Consider the following 23,038-nt stretch of genomic DNA (forward strand, 5'->3'; position numbering starts at 1 on the left):
TCACAATGACAGGCGATTAATGGGCAGTAGGATGACTGCTGCAAGATGTCATACATATCATTTGTTGCTAGGAAACACATTTTAATGTATTGTGACTTATAGGTACAAACAACTGTAACCAGTCTGACTTAATTGAGTAATAACAGATGAATGAGTCCAGACAATGATACTTACATATCAGTAGTATAATGCCTCACAAATATTTACACTGTTTTCCAGGTAACACAGGTTTAAAAATACTCACAAGAGTTGTCATTCTGGTGGCAACTACAAGAATTAAAAGGCACATGAATGTATTCAGTAATGACTGTCCATTATTTTCTATTAACTTATTTACTGAAAGGTATGCTTCCTGTTCTTGGCTCACCTCTGTGTGCTGAAATGCATTTGATTTGTTGGCAGAAAGGTATGACATCAGAACGGCATGACTGCAGGTAACCCAGAAAAAAAAAAAAGAGAGAAAGCGAAGGGGTAGGGTGAGATAAAAAACAAAGAGATTATCAGAACCATGACATGTCACATTTGTGCTTAATTACTGTAAATATCCTTTTCTTATTTTAGTAGCTATAGAGCTTTCACAATCCCAAAAAATGTTGTGAGTTCTTATACATAATCCTGGGAATATGCAGATATTCTATATATGTTTTTAAAGATACTACAGATTAATTTAACAACATGGCATTAAAAACAATATTGCTGCATTTGAAATTTAAAATTATACTTGTTGAATGGGAACTTGCAGATTACTTGTGGGAACTGAACCCACACAATCTGAATACACTATTATATTTGCCTAATGCAACTACCAACAGCTACAGAAGAAAGCATGCATGCCTGCTGTTACAGTTAAGACATGCATGGTGAACTCGATACTGATCTATAGAATCACAATGTATTTAATACATTTAGAGTCAGTTGTGTTGGAGACATACCCATTGCCTCTTTGAGTTGCTCTAGCCTCTCAGCACGTATATCCTTGTTTGATGTGATTTCATTTCCAGCTGTAAAATAACGAATGAGGGAAAAAAAGATGAAAGCATTATGCATACCAGTCTTGGCTATCTACAGCATTCCATATCATTTCAATTTGCTTGATCTGAATACTTACGCAGTTGGGCGATGTCAGCAGTTTGAAAATTATGCAGCCACTCATCTAGACGTGCCTTCTTGAGTCTGTTAAGGTTATTGTATTGGTGCCTAAACTGCTCCCCAGTGTGTGGTATGGCAGTTGCACTAGACATAGCCTTAGCTAGGCTGTTCCAAACATCATCCTTGTACTCAGACCTGATATTGTCCCCCTGCAGCAGCCCACATCTGTAGCACTTCAAGAGGAGTGCAACAATATTTCCGACTAGTCTGCATTTCATTTCTGTACCCTGAATTTGGCACCACCCTTCCCATCTTCTGCTATGTCTGCAAAAGTTTTCCAAGAACAGTTGCAATAGTTTCCCGACAATTTTTGATATAGCATTTTACAAACAGTGTGCAAACATGCGCAACCATGCCAACAGCATTTGCACGATGGTAATCAAAGAAAAATATTGCCAAACAAAGACAAGGGAGTTTATGAAACAGCAAGGACTTTCCCCATCAACAAAAATAAATAAATAAATACACTGAAAATGGATACACTTGTTAATAATAAGAGCTTGGGGAGATGGTACATACCTCATAATGCAATCTGTTTTGCAGTTATACTTGAGTTATGGGAGGGGTGTAGATAATTATCAATAAATTATAATGTCCATCAGAGATATGCAAATACATTTTTATTACATAATCATTATCATGCTAAACCAGTTACCCACATAATACATATGATACCTACAAAAGTTTGTGTATGCAAGCAATAATGATATCTTTATGTCACTCAACCTGATATACATAGCTATTGGTATGAAGTATTACTTTCATAATCAAAGTTTTGTGAAAAATTGCAGTGGGACATCCTTACTAAAAAGGGGAGCGTGTCAGATTTGAACCATGGCTCACTTACATTCGACTCATGAAATTACTGCATTTGCACCAGGTGCCAGAGGAAAATCTCTGAAGTGTTTTTTCCATACTCAGTACTGTCTGGGGTGCTGACAGCCATGCATTGCCACTGAACCTGATTGCATGAAGGAAGGTGAACCAAATTAAATTTTTCACTTTTTTCCATAAGTAGTGAACCATGTTTGTGCATTAGTAGGCAACATGCAGATGTACAAGGCAATAGTGAAGATATAATATGTGTGTAAGTACTCATTATGACTCTTCCTCACTAAAAATAGCTGCTGTGGGAGTCCAACCCTGCTTTATGTATTTTTTTAGCCCAACATAGTTACAGCTTGTGCCACAGAGACATGGGGAACAGGTGGAGTTTCTGCAATCATTACTATCCATGCTGCTGACCACCTCACAATGCTGTTAAGTTGTTTGCACTCTATAAAGTGGTTGAAATTAAATTTTAAGTGAAGTGTAAATGACACAGCAAAAACAAGCCAACAGCAAAATAAAGGAATGTGTTGTCTGGAACACAGTGGAAAGCCACCAAGAAAGATTAAAACAAAATTTAATGAGTAAGAATACCCTTACCACCGTATTCACAAAATAATATTGGTGGATCAAGGATTAAAGTACTTTTCTCTCCTCAAAATTTCAACCAAGACTTCAGCAGAATCAAGGAAATGTACATCATAATCTAGAAGAAATATGCGCCAAAATAAAAATAAAAGATCTATAAAGAAATAACAATCATATTATAACTTGCTGCCCTAAGTTTTAACACAGGTATAATTGAAACAGATTGATTCAAACCAGGTCCTATTATTACCTGTAATCTAAGCTGCCATAATAACTCTTTGTATTCTAACCTGGTTTCCCAGGCATCCCTTTGTGGATTAAAATCTACTTTCTCCAGAATACCATATTTAAACTGGGGACAATTCAATGAATGTTTATAAAAAAATATTATTAGGGTTGGCCTTTTTAATATCACATAAATGTGCATAAATATATTTCCTGTAAACTCATGTTCATGTAAAATTTTTGTAAAACTCATGGACTTTTTTGAGAGGGTCAAAATAGGTGAGGCCACCTCTACAAACAGGCCAGTCACTAGTGGAGTCCCCAGGGCTTAGTACTGGGCCCACTCCTTTTTGACATCTATTTCTCTGAAATGGAAGCAAATTTTGAGGGTTTATGGCTGAATGCATTTGCAGATGATTGCAAGCTGAGGGTTATCATTGAAACACCTGCAGGCACAAGCTTGCTTCAAGAAGGTCTATCTCTGACTAACAAATGGTGCCAAAACCATCGTCTTAAACTCAATGCCTAGAAATGCATAACTGTACTCTTTGGGAAGCCAATCATCCCAACTACTTACGGGATCTGGGTATGCACGTAGACAGTAGCCTTACCTTTGAGAATCATGTGGTCATAGCAGTGAGGAAATCCTTTTATATTGCTTATAAGTAATGGCATGACATCTAGGTCCAAACGGGTCATTATCGCACTGCACTCCAGCCTTATCAGACCAACCATAGAGTACAGTACTCCCTTTGGTATGTACCTGACTAGGCATATGCAGCAACTAGGGTGACCTCAGAGGTTCCTTACAAAAAAAACACCTTAAAGCCTTTTCCCTCTTGTCAGTCTCCTCTAGGTTGCCAAGGGGCGATCCATGACTGACTTACAATGCATCTGCAAACTCCACACTTCTGAAACTCCTACATATTTTTAAGTCAAAGAGTTCCAGAAATACAAGGTCTGGGGACCTGAATTTTGTCTGTGACTTAAACTGAACATGCTGGAGAGACAGATATGTGTTTAAGAGACTACCACTCTTATGAACCAGGCTTCCAATCCATGTGAAGCTGAGTTTGTCTATTACCCAGTTTAAGGGCAACCTAGACCAGTGGAATGGGAATAGGAAATTTACACCGGGCCTGGCACCCATGCCTGGCCCTCAATGTCCTATTTAGATACAGGATATCATTATTCTTTCTGGAAAATGTGGCTAGGCTTAAAAATCATCCTCAGGTTGTCAGCTTAGTAACAATCTATGAATCTATGAAACCGTGACTTTAACAGCCTAAATCCATGCACTATGATATTGCTTGTTTGAGCATGTGCCTCATTATAATATTCATCTGTGGGAGTGTGTGCATTTCTGATGGATGTCATCAGCCATAGTTTAAGTGCATCCCCTGCATCCCACAGTAAATGACCTTGCAGGATATCACCCCTGGAAAACCTCTGGTAGGGTTGTGTGGTGTGCCAAATATGTGATTCGGAGGAACTGCCAGGATTGCCCACACACACATTCAGGATGATTCCCCTAGCACTATACACAACATGGTAGTTAATGAAGTTGAACCCCTGTCTGTTGAAGTAAATCTTTTCCTGTTCTCCAGGTGGTGTTTTGATCTCAATGTACGTGGATCTATGGCACCTAAGACTTCAGGAAGTGTGCTATGGGATGGAAATCCTGCATACTTCTAGCCTTGTTCTTAGGCATAGGGGGGAACATATAGTCACTGGCATGCTGTAGCATAGCATTCAGAAGATGGTGTAGGATCCAGGATTCTGATACCTGTGATACCCCCAGCATGTCCCATGTGGGTCACTGAAAGGTTACAGAAGCATATATTCTAAGTGTTACACATACCTTGGTTTTCACAGTTATTAGTTCCCCTTGGTTTGCCCTTGCCCTCAAGTGAGGATGACAGAGGTTGCAGAGTTTCTGTAGTGTGTCTTTATCCACCCTGTAGCACTCTTATATTTCCATCTCATGCAGACCATGAAAAGTTAAATGGGGTCTAAATACCCTTTTCCTCCTTGCCCAAGGTCTAGCATCAGTAGCAGAGACGAGTCTGTTGCACATACACATGCAGAAGAGGAGCAGAACCCCCTAACATTGTTTCTTTGCCGTGTAGTAAAAGGTTTTGGAGTACAAACCAAAATGCTACACAAAGAAGTGTACACGATTGCTTTATAGTTTTGGAATAGTTCTGCCATCTTGGATTAGTTGATTAGCTTCTAATTCACCTGCTTTTTCAGTAATTAGCATGCCACAATATTTACCATGTTTGCACAGCTTACATATCATGTAGAGCTGCTTACTGAATAGAAAACAGTGAGGTGTCATCTGAGCGTCACACCACGACATGCACACAGTTTCAGCAAGCTATATAAGGCTTATTGAATCCAGCCTTATGTGTTTACTTTCATCAGGAGGTCATTTTTTCTTTTTTTTTTTTTTTACCTGTTTGGGTGCTTAAACTATTTGTGATTAGGATCATGGAATGTTCTTAAATCTGACTTTTTAGTGTTACTGTAGAAGATGCATAATTATGTCACCATTTGGATTTCTGTTTTTCTTGTGTTTCTTTTTAGGATTATGGCTGGACTTCAAAGTCTCGCATTTCTCAAAGACTTACTCCCGGATTTACTATTCCTTAGGAGCAGGATGGCAGCATGCCATGCATAGTAATGAGATGCAGAGCCTGAGCTCCTAATCTTACATGGAGCTTGTAAGAGTGCTAAGAGCGTGTCTGAGCGCAGAGCTCTCAGAATATACACGCCCCCGCAATGAAGAAAAGCAGAAAGGGGCAAGAAATGAGCGAGACTCCTCATAGGTGTCCTCATATCCTCACCAACAGTTTCCCTCATGTACAACAGCAAAGGTATACAGAAATAAAATGAAAAAAAATGTTTTTATTTTAAAAATCCAATTAAAGCTAACCGTAGGTGCACAGGTGTGCCCATCGCTTAGCTACGGTTTATGCAGCTTAAATGGCTGAAGAGGATAACAAGGAAGATATATGCAAACAAAGCAGTATACCAATAGTATAGTGGGCAGTATATTTGTCTTATGAGCAGATATTCCCAGTTTGAGTCCCACTGCAGCACATTCCATTTTCCATGGCAAAGCACGTTATGACTAATATTTTTGTTGCATAACCCACTAAATAACATATTTATGAACTGGAGTACTGCAGTAAATGCACATGTGAGATGTCAGTGTCATAATGAATAAATCACTAGTAAGCAGGTTTAAGCACCAATAAGCAGTAGTAAGCATATTTAAGCACTAGTAAGTGAGCTTAAGCCCATTTGCACAGTGGTTAGCAATGCGCACACAGGTTAAGCAATTCTGAAGCTAACTCTCTGTAAGCATATGTAACCAGAGGTTAGCATTGCTTACCCTCACGCCAACCTGTGCAAACCCACTTACAAATGCTCAAAAGTACCTTTATCACTCTGTATCCAATGGCCTTGTTCTGCCCATCAACAAAATAAACAGCCATGCAGGTCTCGAACCCAGAACACTATACACCACAGTCATAGTAGTTAACCACCAAGCCATCAGAGAAGTATAGAACAATGAGGCATCAGCAAACAAGTCTTCACCATAGTAAAACCAACTTGAACCTGTGAAAGGAATCAGTATACAGACATATGTGCCTTAACCCACTACATAACATAAATATGTGAACTGGAGTAAAGCAGTAAGCCCAGAAGTCAGGTGTGATTGTAATAGAGTGTTGAAGTCCCCAATAAAACAAAAGGACCCCATACAGTGTAAGTACACATAAATTATGGATACCAGGCATACATATAAGGTGTAATGGGGTAAGAATGAGGTAAGAAAGATTTATTTTCAATCTATCTGCAAATATACAGAACTGAGTATATTTTTTTGGTTTTAGAGTTTGCACTGTTAATTGTTGCTTAGACCTCTGCTAAAACTGTTTTGTCCCACCTATCCTCCCTATTTCTGGCTTGTAGTTTAAATTTGATGGCTTTTGCAGTTGCCTGGCCCACTGTAGATTTGATCTGGGACAATCCCCCAGTCCCATATCTTTATTACCTTCTACCTAATAAACTCTTTCTGCACTTGCTTTTAGTCCTTTTTAATTTAATTGCATTTTTAAACTGTGTTTGGTCTAATATTGCTACATACTTAAGTGTGCTAGCTTGCACTGCATTTGAATTGTTTTTACTGCTGTTTTAGCTACTTTTCTGTAACAAAAAAAATACTGTAAGCATGTTTCCTACCTTTCCTGTAACTAGTGTTCCAGATACAGATTTGCTGTATCCAGGACTGTATGCAAGCTTCTGAGCCCAAGTCTTTCTGTGTTGGAGGGAAGCCTTCTAGCTTATCAGTGGGAGTGGTAAGCACTAGGTAACCTGTCTACCACCTAAGGAGTGGTTTTGGCCCAGAAATTGTAGTTATTGGCCGTTTGGGCAATCTTTTCCATCTCTCTCAACTTTCTGATTCGAAAGCCTACATTTGCACTTGTTTCTGTCCTGTACCTCATCTAGTGCAGATACAGATTCTTAGTTTTAGCACTTAAATTTGCTTATTCATGCTCAGCACTTGTTCAGAAATTGTAAGCACTAAATAAACTACTAATTCCTATAGCACTCAACCTTCCTTATTACCTAGAAGAAAACAGTTTTTGTATTTACTTTTCACACTTGCTTAGAGAAAAACAGCTCTTGTACTCACTTTCCTCACTTATTTAGATGAAAATAGTTTTTTTATTCAGGCATGTCCAAGGGTCAGCTCCCAGTGTTCTCTCATGTCTATCTGATGAATCTGGGCATCTTGAGGCAATGTAGAAATTGCCTCATGTGCACAGACAACCCTCTCCTCCTACCACCCAACACTGCAACCTGTGAGAGATGCACTTATCTAGCCAAACTGGAGGTAAACTTCTCTCCAACCAAGACTGAACTTGACAGTCAAGAAGAGAAGGTAAACATTTGCACCACACTACACTCATCACATAGTCTCACTAAATCTACACCACCAAAATCCACACATAGTAGCACAAAAACATTTGTGGAGGCTCTCAATAATAATCCGTCTAAGCGAGACCTCCAAAGCAGAAATGCAAGCAACCCCCATCCCCCAACACAACCCAAATGACATATAGCCCACTGACTCAGTGTGCCACTCAACCACAGCAAATAAGGCAAAACAACGTACCCAACACACTAGTCATAGGTGACTCTATAGTCAGGCACACTGATGTCCCACTCACAGGGCTAAACAAGGAGAAGGTTACTGTCAGCTGCCTGCCAGGATCCACCGCATAACCCACGCACTCAAGTCACTCCCTAACAAGTACAAATATGACTCTGTCATTGTCCATGTTGGTGTGAATGACCTGAGATGTACCTCCCTGGACTACATGAAAAGAGACATGGAAGAGCTCTCTGATCTTATAGCCGAGGCAGGTATGACCATATGCCTGAGTAGAATTCTGCCATCACCCAGAATGATACTGCAGTAGAAGGACAAAATTATTGACTTCAACAATTGGCTAAGTCTCTGGTGTCATTCTAAAGGGATCCAGTATCTGTCTGCTTGGGCTGACATGGTCGACAGACCACGATGCTTTGCCACAGATGGCCTGCACCTGTCGCCCCTGGGATTCCAGATACTGGCTATGACTCTTGCTGCCCCTATAGTGCCTTTTTTAGACAAGGTTCAAATGACAAATTCACCACAGATGGCCTGCACCTGTCACCCCTGGGATTCCGGATATTGGCTAAGGCTCTTGCTGCCCCTATAGTGCCTTTTTAGACAAGGTTCAAATGACAAATTCACCACCATAACAGGAACAGGCAAGCAAAAACTGAGGGTAATGTTACTCAATGCTAGAAGTCTAAATCTCAAAATGTACTCACTTGAGGCACTCCTCACTTGAGGCACTTCTTAAAATAGAGAACATTGATATCTGTGCAGTGACTCTGACCTGGTTCAAGGCTCCAGAGAGCACCCCTGCACTACCAGGCTATAACTCATACCACACTTTTCGGTCATGTAACCTGGACCAAAACACCAAAAGTGGAGGTGTGTCCATATTCATTAAGGATATCAACACCTCCAGGCTAATTGCACAGTATAATGCATCTGAGGTTATCCAAGTGCAACTAACTCTGGGCAAAACTACAATCCAAATTGTAGCTTGCTACAGATCCCGCACCATGCTCCAGGATTCCCACTCCTCTTTTCTTGATGTACTGGAAAATATTAGGGTTCAACCAAACACGCTAATAATGGGCGACTTCAACTACCCCACCATTAACTGGGAAAACTACTAGTGTACCAACTCCTTAGCTCAATGCTTTCTGGAATTCATAAACTCTAATGCCGTGCATCAACTTATCCACACCCCCACCAGGAGCAACAATATCCTAGACCTAGTCATTATCAATATGAGTGACCGGTGTTTCACACCTGAAGTCAACTCCTCGTTGGTCTGATACAATCATAATCTAATCACCCTTGATATCCACATCCCACCCTCACCCCCATTAAGGAAACCATGGTAAAAAATTTCTCCAAAGCCAACTTCATGCTTCTTAAGACAGATGTGGTGAACTTTATGACACCCATGCAGATGGACAATACAGTTACAACTTCTGAATCCTACACAAATGCACTCTATAAGCACTTACATGAGTGCATGGATCGTGCTATCCCAAACAGAACCAAGACGCTATCCTCCAAAAAAAGGAAGCCAATCTGGTGGTCCCATGCCATAAACAAACTGTACAACAGAAGGAAGAAACTGTTGCAAAAGAGAGTAAAATCCCATGATCGGTAGACCAAGACCTAGTCATTACCAACATAAGTGACCGGTGTTCCACACCTGATGTCAACTCCTTGTTGGTCCGATCCGACCATAAGCTAATCACCCTTGATATCCACATCCCACCCCCACCCCCCATTAAGGAAACCACAGTAAAAATTTCTCCAAAGCCAACTTCATGCTTCTTAAGACAGAAGTGGTGAACTTCATGACACCCATGCAGATGGACAATATAGTTACAACTGCTGAATCCTACACAAATGCACTCTATAAGCACTTACACGAGTGCATGGATCGTGCTATCCCAAACAGAACCAAGACGCTATCCTCCAAAAAAAGAAAGCCAATCTGGTGGTCCCCTGCCATAAACAAACTGTACAACAGAAGGAAGAAACTGTTGCAAAACAGAGTAAAATCCCATGAGTGGAGGAGATCCATGGTCAGCCTCAGTAAGAATCTGTGATCCCTTATAAGATCCTCCAAAGCTAGCTATGAAAACAAAATCACCACTAATTCCAAGGACAACCACAAAGCATTCTTTAGCTATGTCAAGAATCTCGATGGCAACACACAGATCTGCACTGAGTTACAGCACAAAGGCAAGAAAATTACAGAACCAATTGATATTGCCAACATCCTGGCAGATAGGTTCACTGCTAACTTTATCCCACTCTCACCCCCTAAAGGGCCCATATCTATACAGGAAGAATGCAGAGAAAATGTAATCACAACTACTCAAGTAAAAGCTGCACTCTCTAAAGCCAAAAACACAGCATCCATGGGACCAGACAACATCCCAGGCTGCATTTTACATGAACTTCAGAGCAAACTGGCTCCCCACTTAAACACCATGTTCAATAATAGCCTCACATCAGGCTTTGTGCCCACTGAATGGCACACAGCAACAGTTATCCCACTCCACAAAGGGGGAGCCACCAGTGATCCTGGGAACTATCGACCTATTAGCCTGGCGAGTCTGGTCTGCAAGGCCATGGAAGATATCATCATGGAACTCATAAACAAAGACATTGGTAACCTCCAAAGTCTGGATACCACCCAGTTCGGGTTTTTGAAAGGCAGATCATGCCTCCTGAACCTGATCGACTTCTTTGAGGCAGCCACCAAAGCCATAGATATGGGTAAGGTGGTTCACACAGCCTATCTTGACTTCGCCAAGGCTTTCAACACCATCCCCCATTCTGGAATTATAGCTAAACTCACTAAACTAGGTATAAATCCCTACGTCACAAGATGGGTTGCCAACTGGCTCACTGACAGAACCCACACTGTAAAAGTTACTGACTCCAAATCTGACCTCAAACCAGTGACAAATGGAGTACCACAGGGTTCAGTCCTGAGACCTCTCCTGTTTAGTATCTACTTCTCTGAAGTACAGGCTAACACAGAAGGCCTCTGGCTAATGAAGTTCGCAGATGACTGCAAACTAGGTGCCATAGTCAAGTCCCCAAATGATGTGGACATCCTACAGAAGGGCCTCACTGAGACAGATGCCTGGTGTCAGAGCCATGGCCTCAAGCTCAATGTCAAAAAGTGCAGTGTCATCCCCTTTGGTAAAAACTCTGTACCCATGAACTACCACATAGGCAGCAATCTACTTAACACCAAATGTGTGATAAGAGACCTTGGGACCCAGATGGACAGTAGTCTCTCTTTTGATAGTCACATCACCACAGTAGTCAGGAAGTCATTCTACATGGCACACCTCATCATAAAAGGGTTCTCATCCAGGAAAAAATAGGTCATTTTTCTCCTCTACTCGACACTCATTAGACCCTTTATAGAGTACAATGCCCTTTTTGGAATGTAACTCACAAGACATCTGCAGAAGCTGGAAAGGCCACAGAAGTGCCTCACAAAGAGGATTACTGGCCTCAAACAAATGCCCTACACTGACCGTCTCAAAAAACTCCAGCTTTACTCCATAGCATATCACCTTCTATGAGGTGATCTATGCCTAACATATAAAGCTATGTCAAACCCAGAGCTGATGGACATGCTACACCTAAAGAAATCCCAGTCGCTCCAATCTACACGCTCTAGGGACCTAAACCTTGTTACCTCAATAAACAGGACATGCTGGAGGGATAGATTCCTGTCCCAGAGACTTTCCATATTCTGGAACAGGCTACCCATCTATGTCAAGCAAAGTTCTTCATTAGCACTCTTCAAGAAAAATCTTGATGAGTGGATGCGAAATATGAAATAGACCCCGGGGATCACTTCTGTGTCTCTGCTCGACAATGGCACAGGAAAATAACTTTCTTGGGTGGCGTAAGCCAGGGAACCTTGTTGGCTAGGCTTACATAGTATCTACCTATGAACCTATAATGAATAATAACTCAATGCCAAAAAGGAATTATAATGCAAAGTCTAATGTAAGCAACGCTAAGCATTGCACAGGCCAGCTTAAGAGTTGTAAGCAATGTGTAGGCCAGCTAACTCAATGTGCCCAGTGTTTTGCCACTTTAAACAATGCCAACCCTAGGTAAGCAGGTTTGCTCAAAGCCTAGCCTTTTCAAAACTGGCCAATCACGAAAAAGTGCAGGAAATCGGCCCTTCTTAAACCCAAGAGGTGGGAATACATCTCATAACTGGTTGTAGCTTTCCTTTGTAGGCACAATGGCAGTAAGGGGAGAAGGTGTGTGCTTTCGGGTGCAGTGCTGGTGCATCCAGGAGTCCAGAGTCATGGCAGGACTCCTTGTCAAAGACTATGATCAGAGACCAGTACCAGGGCTCCCATTTTAAGGCGGAGGCCTGGGACCATCTCGCCCATGACCTCACCAGTGCCACTGACATACCCTGAACTGGTGAGCAGGTCAGGAATTACTATGCTGACCTGAAGTGATGTAAGGGGGACCTATTGGACCAATGGATACAAGAGGTTAGAGCGGCAGGAGATGTTCCAGTTGTGTGTAAGTATCACCCCACTATGTGTGTAATAATTGCCATCTCAAGTATATCATGGATAGGTATGGCTAAATAGTCCTGTTATGTCCCCCACAGCTGCAATGGAGTGGGCCGCAAACCAGGAGGCAGACGTCAGTTGCCTGGTGAGGTTACAATGTGAGGCAGGTCAGTAATACTCATGCATTTACTGTCATAGGAAATAAAACTAAAAGTAGTAGTAAATCAATTGCCTGTATAAAAACCTGTATTGTTCAAGGCAAGTACTGCATACACTGGAGAATATAGCAGAAAGAGTCTCATATACTATGTATATAAATAAAAGCGTAACAGCCTGACAATAAAGGTCTATCTGCTGGACTGCATGTATATACTCTGATATCATATGGTAATGTAGATTTGTAGTCATGTAATAGTACTGTTGTATTAAGCACTGTTATCCACACTGTGCACCATAGTTTGAATGTGTAGGAATGCCTGTATATGACTGGTGTAATCCCCAGAGGCCATTTAGCACAACTGGGAGACATAGACAGAAAACAGGGAAAATGCAGACAACAAAACTGAAATAGCACATGAAACTGAGATGTGAACTGTTGTTTTGTTTAGCACCACACAGCCATGGTTCGAATCCTGCAGTGGTAGTAGTCTGCATACAGAATCATCCCCCACAACTGTACAGATATGGCTACAATGTCCAGTAAAGTGGCCCATATCTGTTGCCTATCAACCTGTCCCCTTGGGAAATCAGTGGGATGACCCCCAGACGTATAGGCAGCAAACAGGAAATTCAACTGATTGACTCACATCTATGAGAACAAAGCTGGCACACTAGCAAATCCCCAAAACCTTATGAGACTAATAAACCATGTATGTCCCATTTACACCCCAATTTGTCAGGCTGTGGCCAGAGTGTGCACAGTAAAATACTGAGATGTATGTGCATAATAGTAATGTGGAATCTGGTACTGTGTGTGGGAACAATCAGGTAGAGCTAACAAACATTTCTCCCACAGGTTTGGCAGATGCCAACACTGTGCCCAGAAATACAAGAATGATACCCTGTACTGGTACTGTTTACGTTGGTATTTTATGGCATTGCGACTAATGCAGTTGCTCTGAATAATGAGGTATTACACATCACTATCGCCCACACTGTCCTACAAAATATTACTGTCTAGGAGATCTTTATAAGAGTGTTGTAATACAAGGTCAGAATGCAAAAGCACAGGGGACTAATAAGACAGAAAGCAGATAGGAGATATGCAGCAATATCTATATAGCAGACACAACTGTGATGGACAGTGTTTAAGTTGTAGCAGACACAGCCATGGTCTGAATCCTGGGAGTGGATGTAGGCTGCATACAGAATCATACTCCACAACTGTACAGATGAGGCTAGAATGTCCAGTATATGGGCCCATATCTGCTGCCTCTCCCCCTGTCCCCCTGGTAAGTCTGTGGGATGATCCCAGATGTGTAGCCAGCAAACAAGGAATACAAGTGATTGTCAAACATATATGAGAACAAACCTGTCAGTGTAGCAACCCCTGAAACTGTTAAGAGAGTAATATTTCAAGTATGTCCTATCTACACTCCCATGTTGTCAAGCTGTGACCAGAGTGTGTACAGTAACAGAGTGAGATGTATGTGCATAATACTAATGTGTAATCTGGAAGTTTGTGCGACAACAGTCAGGTAGTGCTAACAAACATTGCTCGCACTGGTACATCGGATATGCACACTGTGCTGAGAAATAAAGACCATTATAACCTGTACTGGTACTGTTCACTGTGGTATTGTAGGGAATTGTGAGTGTTGCAGTTTCTCTGAATAATAAAGTATCACTAATCACTGTCACCCACACTGTGCTACATAATATAACTGTGTAGGAAAGCATGTATATGTGTGTGTCAGGTCACTAAAGGTGGAAGAGGACAAGATTCTAGATATGTCCTTGCACACCAGCATGCGGTCAACACTTGGCCAGAGGCTGTGCAGAAAGATTTGGATAGCTATGTGCACAACATCATCCCGTTATCCTGGAGTATGTCTAGAAACAGTTAGTTAGTGTTAACAAACATTCCCTTCACAGGTATACCAGGTAAGAGGTGCATACTGCAGGTAAAACTAGTTCATGTGTAATGATGATGACAGCCATATCACTGTTCAAACTAAGGTATAGGGTAGTGTAGTAAGACTTGTAAGGTACAGATAGCACTGACTAGGAAAGTAAGGTGGACTGCAGGAATATACTAGCTGTTAATTGACATCTTTCTGCCTCACCACCATATCTCCAACAATAATCAACATACCCACCCCAACTGGTATGTAATGACACCTATGTTCTGATAATGTCCAATTGTTTGATAAATATTTTAATTGTTCCCATGCATGTGCTATACTGGATTATTCCAACATTGGTGGCATGGAGCCATCAATGTACCTGCATGCTGTTCTTATTACCACTGTGGTCCCATATATGCATGTGTCCTGTTTGCTATGCAACTGTTCCATATCTGGTGTCTGGGTTAATGGGAATATCTATGCATGCTGTTATACCTAACCCTGGAAGGTGTTGGCTACTACTAACCCACATATGATGATGAAATCTAAACAGTATAGCACACTTTTGAAGGCCAGTACCAGCGGGCCCACCTGTCCCACCTCAGCTGGCCATGGAACTGGGCACCAGCATGTCTGGGGCCCAACCGGGGACCACCCTGTGCATTGGTCCTGCACCACTTTCGGGTGGAACTGCCTCAGGAGATGGGGCTTGCCCCCCCTTGGAGCAGGCACAGACAGACACCTGTCACCCATCTCCATGTCAGGGTTGTGGTGTGTAGAGAGATCAACCAGCAGCTTGGTGATCTTCTATACCAGTTAGAGGGCCATGTGTCACAACTAGAGTGTCAGTCTGGCTCTGAGACTCAGCCACATGCACAGCCACCATTGGGGCTGTGAAGGTGCAGTGGTGACTTACCATGGATGGGGAACTCAGTCCCACTGTTTCCACTAAGGGGCGCATGGGCTTCCAACACCCCTCCCCATCAAGCTGTTTACCCCCCACGTGTCATATACCGCCCCTGTATGCATCTTGTTTGTCTTGTCAGTTAACCTACCCAATCTACCTACCCAAATATACCTACTACCCCTCCCCACCATACCACTCTCACCTAAAAAAAAAGGGCAATCTGTTCCCCCAAAAAATGTTCTCCCCATACATAGCTGTCCATTTCACACACTTGTCCTCTAGACACATGTAATCTGGTCTAATTGGCATTGTTTTCACCACTTTCCTATCAACCCCTTTTTCTTTTCTTTTAAACAAATTAGCACGGGGTAACTGGCCGTAAGCACTTTTAAGCAGCAGTAAGTGGGTTTAAGCCTGTTTGTGCAGATGTAAGCAATGCCTACACTGGTTAAGCAATTTAGAAGCTAACTGAGTATAAGAAAATGTAACCGTAAGTTAAAAGTGCTTACCTTCTCGTAAACCTGCGCAAACCCACTTATAACTGCTCACTCTGTATCCTATGGACCTTGTTCTGCCCAGCAACAAAATAAACACCTCTGCTAGTCTTAAACCCAGGACCCTGTACACAATAGACAAAGAGATTTAACACTAAGCCATGTCAGATATACATAATCCTAGTGTATTCACAAACATATCATGCAGCCCAGTCATTCAAGTAGTACAGAGAATGTATTCCAACATGTAGATGCATGTGTGTGTGTGTAAATATTAATATCTAAACAAATACAACATATCTATATATGTAGATATATATATATATATATATATATATATATATATATATATATATATATATATATATATATATGTACATATATATATATGTACATATATATATAAATATATATGAACATATATACATGCAAATGCCTACATCTATGGATATATATATATATAATATATATATATATGTCTACATCTATATGTCTAAATATATACAGTAAGTTATATATATGTAAGCAGATATATATATATCTATGTAAGTATATACGGACATAGTTATATTTATGAAAACTCCACAGAGAAGCAGCCTCAGTCCAGCATGGCACACAACCCATGTTTATTAATATTATGAGTGCTTTCATTTGGTACAATACCAAACTTCTTCAGAAAAACACATGTGAAACAAAACATTCAACTGTTATATTTTAAAATTCATCATGTGATCAATCACCTGACCCAATTCCAACACTAGTCATGTGGTTTGCCCTACAAATTACTTAATGACATGCATATTTTATATGCTATAAAGCTTAATTCATTGTTACATGAAACGTTTATGTTAATAAAACATTATTTTACATATATTTTAAAACCATATTCAAACATAAAACCAGACAAAATTAAAAAATATTTAATAGTTATTTGTTAACTTCCCTGCCTTACCTATCTATTCAAGCTCTTTAACTTTAGTATGGAAGTAATTGAACAAACATCATTTAACCCAGGTAATACATATGAATGGCAACATAGTTGGAAAACTAATTCACATGCTTCTAATTTCAAAGATGCAGCCCCCCCCCCTCTTCTTTTTGGATTTGGTCAATAATCCTGAACTTAAACCAGTGTCCTGGATGTTCTTTACATGGTTTGCTAAAGCATTTTCTAACTTTTCTTTCTTTATAGCATAAAGCTGTTCATAAAGTCTCTCTCTCAGTTTCCTATCTGTCTTCCCTGTGTAGAAACTGGGACAATGTTGGCATAAAGCTATATAAACAACTCCACTAGAATTACAATTATATTTATGTCTTGTCTCATACTTTCTATCTCTGATGGTGAAAGAACTTCCTATGTCAATGTACTTACAATGAAGGCAATATTTGCATTTGAACATGCCTTTAATTCTATTATTAGGTAAATCCTGAATAATTAAAATGTTCTTAAAATTCAATCCTTTCTTAAAAACAAAATTTTAGTTTCATATTACTAAACTTCTTGCAAACTGTGTTTGTAGCTAATAAGGCACAATTTTTATATATAATATTTGTTATAGCTAGTGCATCTGTGCTGAAAGTAGTGATGAATAATAAGTTGTTGTAAAATTCAGTATTAGTTACAGTATTACCCATGTTTATGTCATTTAAAATAAAATCCTGAGCATTATGCTCACTCAAAATTGCTTTATAGACTACTTGTGTTCATTTATTCACTACTTCAATTCTTATCTCATTCACAAAATTGTCCAGGTATCCCCTCTTAATAAACATAGAAGTTAAGTTATCACATTATACTAAAAAATCTATTTCTATTGTGACCATTCTAGCTGCCCAAACAAATTGCCCCTTTACTACTGACTTTTTTTGTTGTAGGGGATGTTGACTTGTATAATGAAGAAAATAATTTGAAAATGTAGTTTTCCTAAAAATTGTAGCTTTATAACTATTACCTTCATGGTCTTTTGAAAGTTTCACATCTAAAAAAGAAAGTTCATCTTTCTCATATGTGTGAGTGATCTGTAAAAAAGTTGTAGTGCTATTTAAATATTGAATAAATAAATTTACTTCATATTCACTACCATTAAATAAAACACAAACATCATCTAAAAACCGTATGTAAAATTTTATCATATTAAAAAAATTGTTGGTGACATTAATTATATACCTGCTTTCCCATTCAGTTAACACCAAGTTTGCATAACTGCCACCACATGGTGACCCCATGCCCGCTCCTTTTTTATGCAAATAAAATTTTGTGCCATACAAAAAATAATTGTTGTTTAAGATAATATCTAAAAGTTCCTCTATGTTCAACAACTCAAGGTTTACGGCTCCCCTACTTCTTAATTTTGAGCAAACCCATTCAACACCTATTTCATGGGGTATACATGTGTATAAATCTTTCACATCAACAGTTAAAAAGGCATATTGTTCACTGCATGTTAAAGCATTCATATAATTCAAAAAAGACCACAAATCTTTGCATATATGTGATTCTTTGACTATGTATTTCTTTAATATACTATCCACATATTTTGCTATTATATATGTCAAAGATTGTCTACTATTCACTATGGGTCTTAAAGGGGGGGTTCTATAAATCTTTATGGATCTTCGGAATCCCAAAGGTCACTGGTATTTTTGGTGCAGGCATAGAAAAATAGTTATATACTTTCAAATCAATTCTACCTTCAATAACTAAATCATCAATGCCCAGGTGAGAACTGCTCTCTCCAAGGCAAAAAACACAGCATCCATGGGACCGGATGGTGTCCCCGGCTGTGTGCTCCACGAACTCAATGAGGAATTAAACCCGCAGTTAGGACAGCTGTTTAATCTTAGCCTCACCTCAGGATGCACTCCAAGGAGTGGCGCACGGTGACTGTGGTCCCACTTCATAAGGGCGGTGCCTCCACCGACCCTGGAAATTACCATCCCATTAGCTTGACAAGCCTTATCTGCAAAGCCATGGAGAGGATCATAATGGAACTCATAAATAAAGACATAAGGAACTTGCAGACTTTGGATCCATCCCAGTTTGGCTTTGTCAAAGGCAGATCATGCCTCTTAAACTTGGTTGACTTTTTCGAAACAGTCACCAAGGCCATTGATGAGAGCAAGGCAGTCCATACAGCCTACCTCGACCTGGCAAAGGCCTTCGACACAATACCCCACTCAGGTATCATCGAAAAACTCATCGGCTTAAATGTAAACCCATACATCACAAGATGGGTTGCAAACTGGCTAAGTGACAGAACCCACAGGGTCAGAGTTGTTGGCGCCATGTCAGACTCAAAGCCTGTTACAAGTGGTGTCCCACAGGGCTCAGTCCTGGGACCACTCTTGTTCGGCATCTACTTTTCTGAAGTACAAGCAAACACAGGAGGGTTATGGCTGACAAAGTTTGCAGATGACTGCAAACTGGGTGCCATAGTCGAAAACACATCTGACACAGATATCCTTCAGAAGGGCCTCACAGAAACGGATAACTGGTGCCAGAGCCATGGCCTAAAGTTAAACGCCAAGAAATGCATAGTCATACCCTTCGGGAAAAACAAGGTTACCCCTAGCTACCATATAGGTGGCAATCCACTGAGCACAGAAGAAGTCATCAGGGATCTGGGGACCCAGGTTGACAGTAACCTTTCGTTTGACACTCATGTTGCCAAAGTAGTTAGGAAAACCTTCTACATTGCCCACCTGATCATGAAAGGATTCACATCTAGATCTAGGGAGGTCATCGTCCCCTGTACTCATCACTCATTAGACCTATGATTGAGTACAATGCCCCATTCGGAATGTATCTGACCCGACACCAGCAGCAGCTGGAAAGGCCCCAAAAGTTCCTCACCAAAAGGATAAAGGGTCTCAAAAATATGTCTTATGCTGCCAGACTGAAAGAACTCCAGCTCTATTCAGTCGCATACCGCTTGCTCAGAGGTGACCTGTGCCTGACATATAAGGCCATGTCAAACCCAGATTTGATGAATATGCTTCACCTCAAAAAATCTAGATCCCTCAGAACCACAAGGGCGGGTGACTTAAACCTTGACATGGTTATTAATAGAACGTGCTGGAGGGACAGATTCATCACCCAGAGACTCCCTATGCTGTGGAACAAAATCCCGGTACATGTGAGGCAGAGCACCTCACTGGCCTTGTTCAAGAGGAATCTTGACCAATGGATGGGAGATCGCAGATATACCCCAGGGATTACTTCAGTGTCACTGCTTGACAGAGACACAGCAAAATAATAGGCATAGTTTTCTTCAAACTAAAGGGGTGGCGAAAGCCACATAACTATGGGCTAGGCTTATAAATGCCCTTGGGCAGATAGCCTAGTATGAACCTATGAACCTATGAACCTATGAACTAGTACACATTTTAATTCTTTTATAGGCAATATTTAACTGATTCAGTGAAATCAATTCATAATTACTTTCATCACTTAACATCAATGCCATTCATCTTTCATAATCACTTTTTTCCATGAATACCAAACCACCTCCCTTGTCAGGTTTCATAACCCTTACCCCACTGAATTTCAAGTAGTTTATTAAATCATATTCCAAGGCAGACATATTTTATACCTATTATGTCCCATTCCATCACGAGTGAATACATTTCTAATGTCTAATTTACATATTTTTTCGAATGTGGAAATAATTGGAGCTAAAGGTGGATTATAAGTGCTTGGAACCACAAATTCACTTACATTTTCATTTTGATGGAAGATTAATTTAAAATTAACCTTCCTTGTAAAAAGCTTTAAGTCAATTAATGCATTTGCAATGTCTCCTCAGTAAGTCGAAACAAATGACAAACCCTTTGATAACAAATCAGCTAGCTGGCACTCAATTTCAAAGCCTGAATAATTATATATGTTAAAGTCAAGCTCAGCATTTGTTATTATTTTAACATGTTCCTCACCTTCCAATTCAGTCTCAACTATAGTAGCTGGAATACCTAGTGTTTTGGCTATTTCTGATGTTGTCGTCAGTTCTAATAGTTGTATCTCCTGTTATAACCACCTTGGTGAAAATCCCATTGATTACTGTTCTGGTTACTTGAATTTGCAGGATGCTGGTAATTTGAAGTGTTAGAATTACCATTATTCTGTAGTTTCCATTGAGGGCCGTTCCTTCGGTTCTGGATAAGTTTGCTTTGCTTTAACACTCCAGGTCATTTTGAGGGTTGTTGAACCACTGTAGCATATCGTCACTGTTTTTGTCATCTTCAGAAAACCCATTACTAGGATTTGAGCTGTTTATAGCTATATCACCTCAGTTGTTCCACTGTTGAGACAATGGTGGGGGTGGATACACTGAACCATTACTATATTTTATATTATCACGTTCTAATTTTTTTATTTTTAGTTGCTTTACATTTTAAAATTTGACTGTCAGTGCTAGAAAAAATATGTGAATACTCGTATTTGTATCTTGCAAAGTCTTGGTTGTTTTTATTTTGTGTATCAATAATGTTTATTTCCCTTACAAGGGATTCAACTATAAGCTGATAGTGCTTTATTAACATTTGCATCAGTTCAAGTCCTTGCTTATCGAACAATTTTATTAAGTCCAAATGAAAGGGGGAATTTCTTAATAACCCAGTTGGGTAATGCCAGATTCTAAGTCCTTTAGGTACTTGTTGTCTCCTTAAACACTCTTGAAAATATGAAATTTCTAGTTGAAGTTTTTTCAACTTCAAAGATTTGTAGTCAAGGATATCTAAATTGTTGGCTGTCATATCCGTTGAAGAAGAGCTGCCTAAATTACTTGTATTGAATATATTTTCTGTTTGCAGGGAAGTTGGTGCATTTAACCATTCACATAAAATAGGTGCATCAGTAACTGATTCATGTCCATTTTGCATACCTTGTGGCATAGCTCGTATATTCGTTTCCTGAGAGGTACGATTTTCATAAGTCTGAGATTAAGGCACCCTGCATTCATCTCTATTGTTGCTTATCCCACTGTCCATTTCTCTTGGGCAAACTAACTGAGTCAATTTAACAAGATAAGATTCTTGATTCATAGTAGTATCACTTTCATTACTATTAATATTGTTGTTAGGTGTACCGATAATGCCTTCTGTAGCCATGCTTCACACCACCAAACAAACTTGGAAATACATTTTTTTGGAAAACAAACCACTGAAAAATCCACAGAGAAGCAGCCTCAGTCCAGTACAGCACACAACCCACGTTTATTAATATTATGAGCACTTTTGTTTGGTACAATACCAAACTTCTTCAGAAAAACACATGTAACACAAAACATTCAAATGTTATATTTTAAAATTCATCATGTGATCAATCACCTGATCCAATTCCAACACTAGTCATGTGGTTTGCCCTACAAATTAAAGACATATATATGTTATATGCTATAAAGCTTAATTCATTGTTACATGAAACTTTTATGTTAATAAAACATTATTTTACATATATTTTAAAACCATATTCAAACATAAAACCATACAAAATTAAAAAATATTTAATAGTTATTTGTTAACTTCCCTGCCTTACCTATCTATTCAAGCTCTTTAACTTTAGTAATTGAACAAACATCATTTAACCCAGGTAATACATATGAATGGCAATGTACTTGCCAAACTAATTCACATTCTTCTAATTTCAAAGATGCAGGTCCCCCCTCTCTTCTTATTGGATTTGGTCAATAAGCCTGAACTTAGACCAGTGTCTTGGATGTTTTTTACATGGTTTGCTAAAGCATTTTCTAACTTTTCTTTCTTTATAGCATAGAGATGTTCATAAAGTCTCTCTCTCAGTTTCCTATCTGTCTTCCCTGTGTAGAAACTGGGACAATGGTGAAATGGCCCTCAATGGAAACAACAGAATAATGGTAATTCTAACGCTTCAAATTAACAGCATCCTGCAAATTCAATAACCAGAACAGTAATCAACGGGGTTTGCATCAAGGGGGTTATAACAGGAGATACAACTATCAGAACCAATGACAACATCAGAAATAGCCGAAACACTAGGTATTCCATCTACTATAGTTGAGACTGAATTGAAAGGTGAG

The sequence above is a fragment of the Protopterus annectens genome, chromosome 2.part0 (assembly GCF_019279795.1).
Source record: "Protopterus annectens isolate FY-2018-M chromosome 2.part0, PAN1.0, whole genome shotgun sequence".
Classification (NCBI taxonomy): Eukaryota; Metazoa; Chordata; order Ceratodontiformes; family Protopteridae; genus Protopterus; species Protopterus annectens.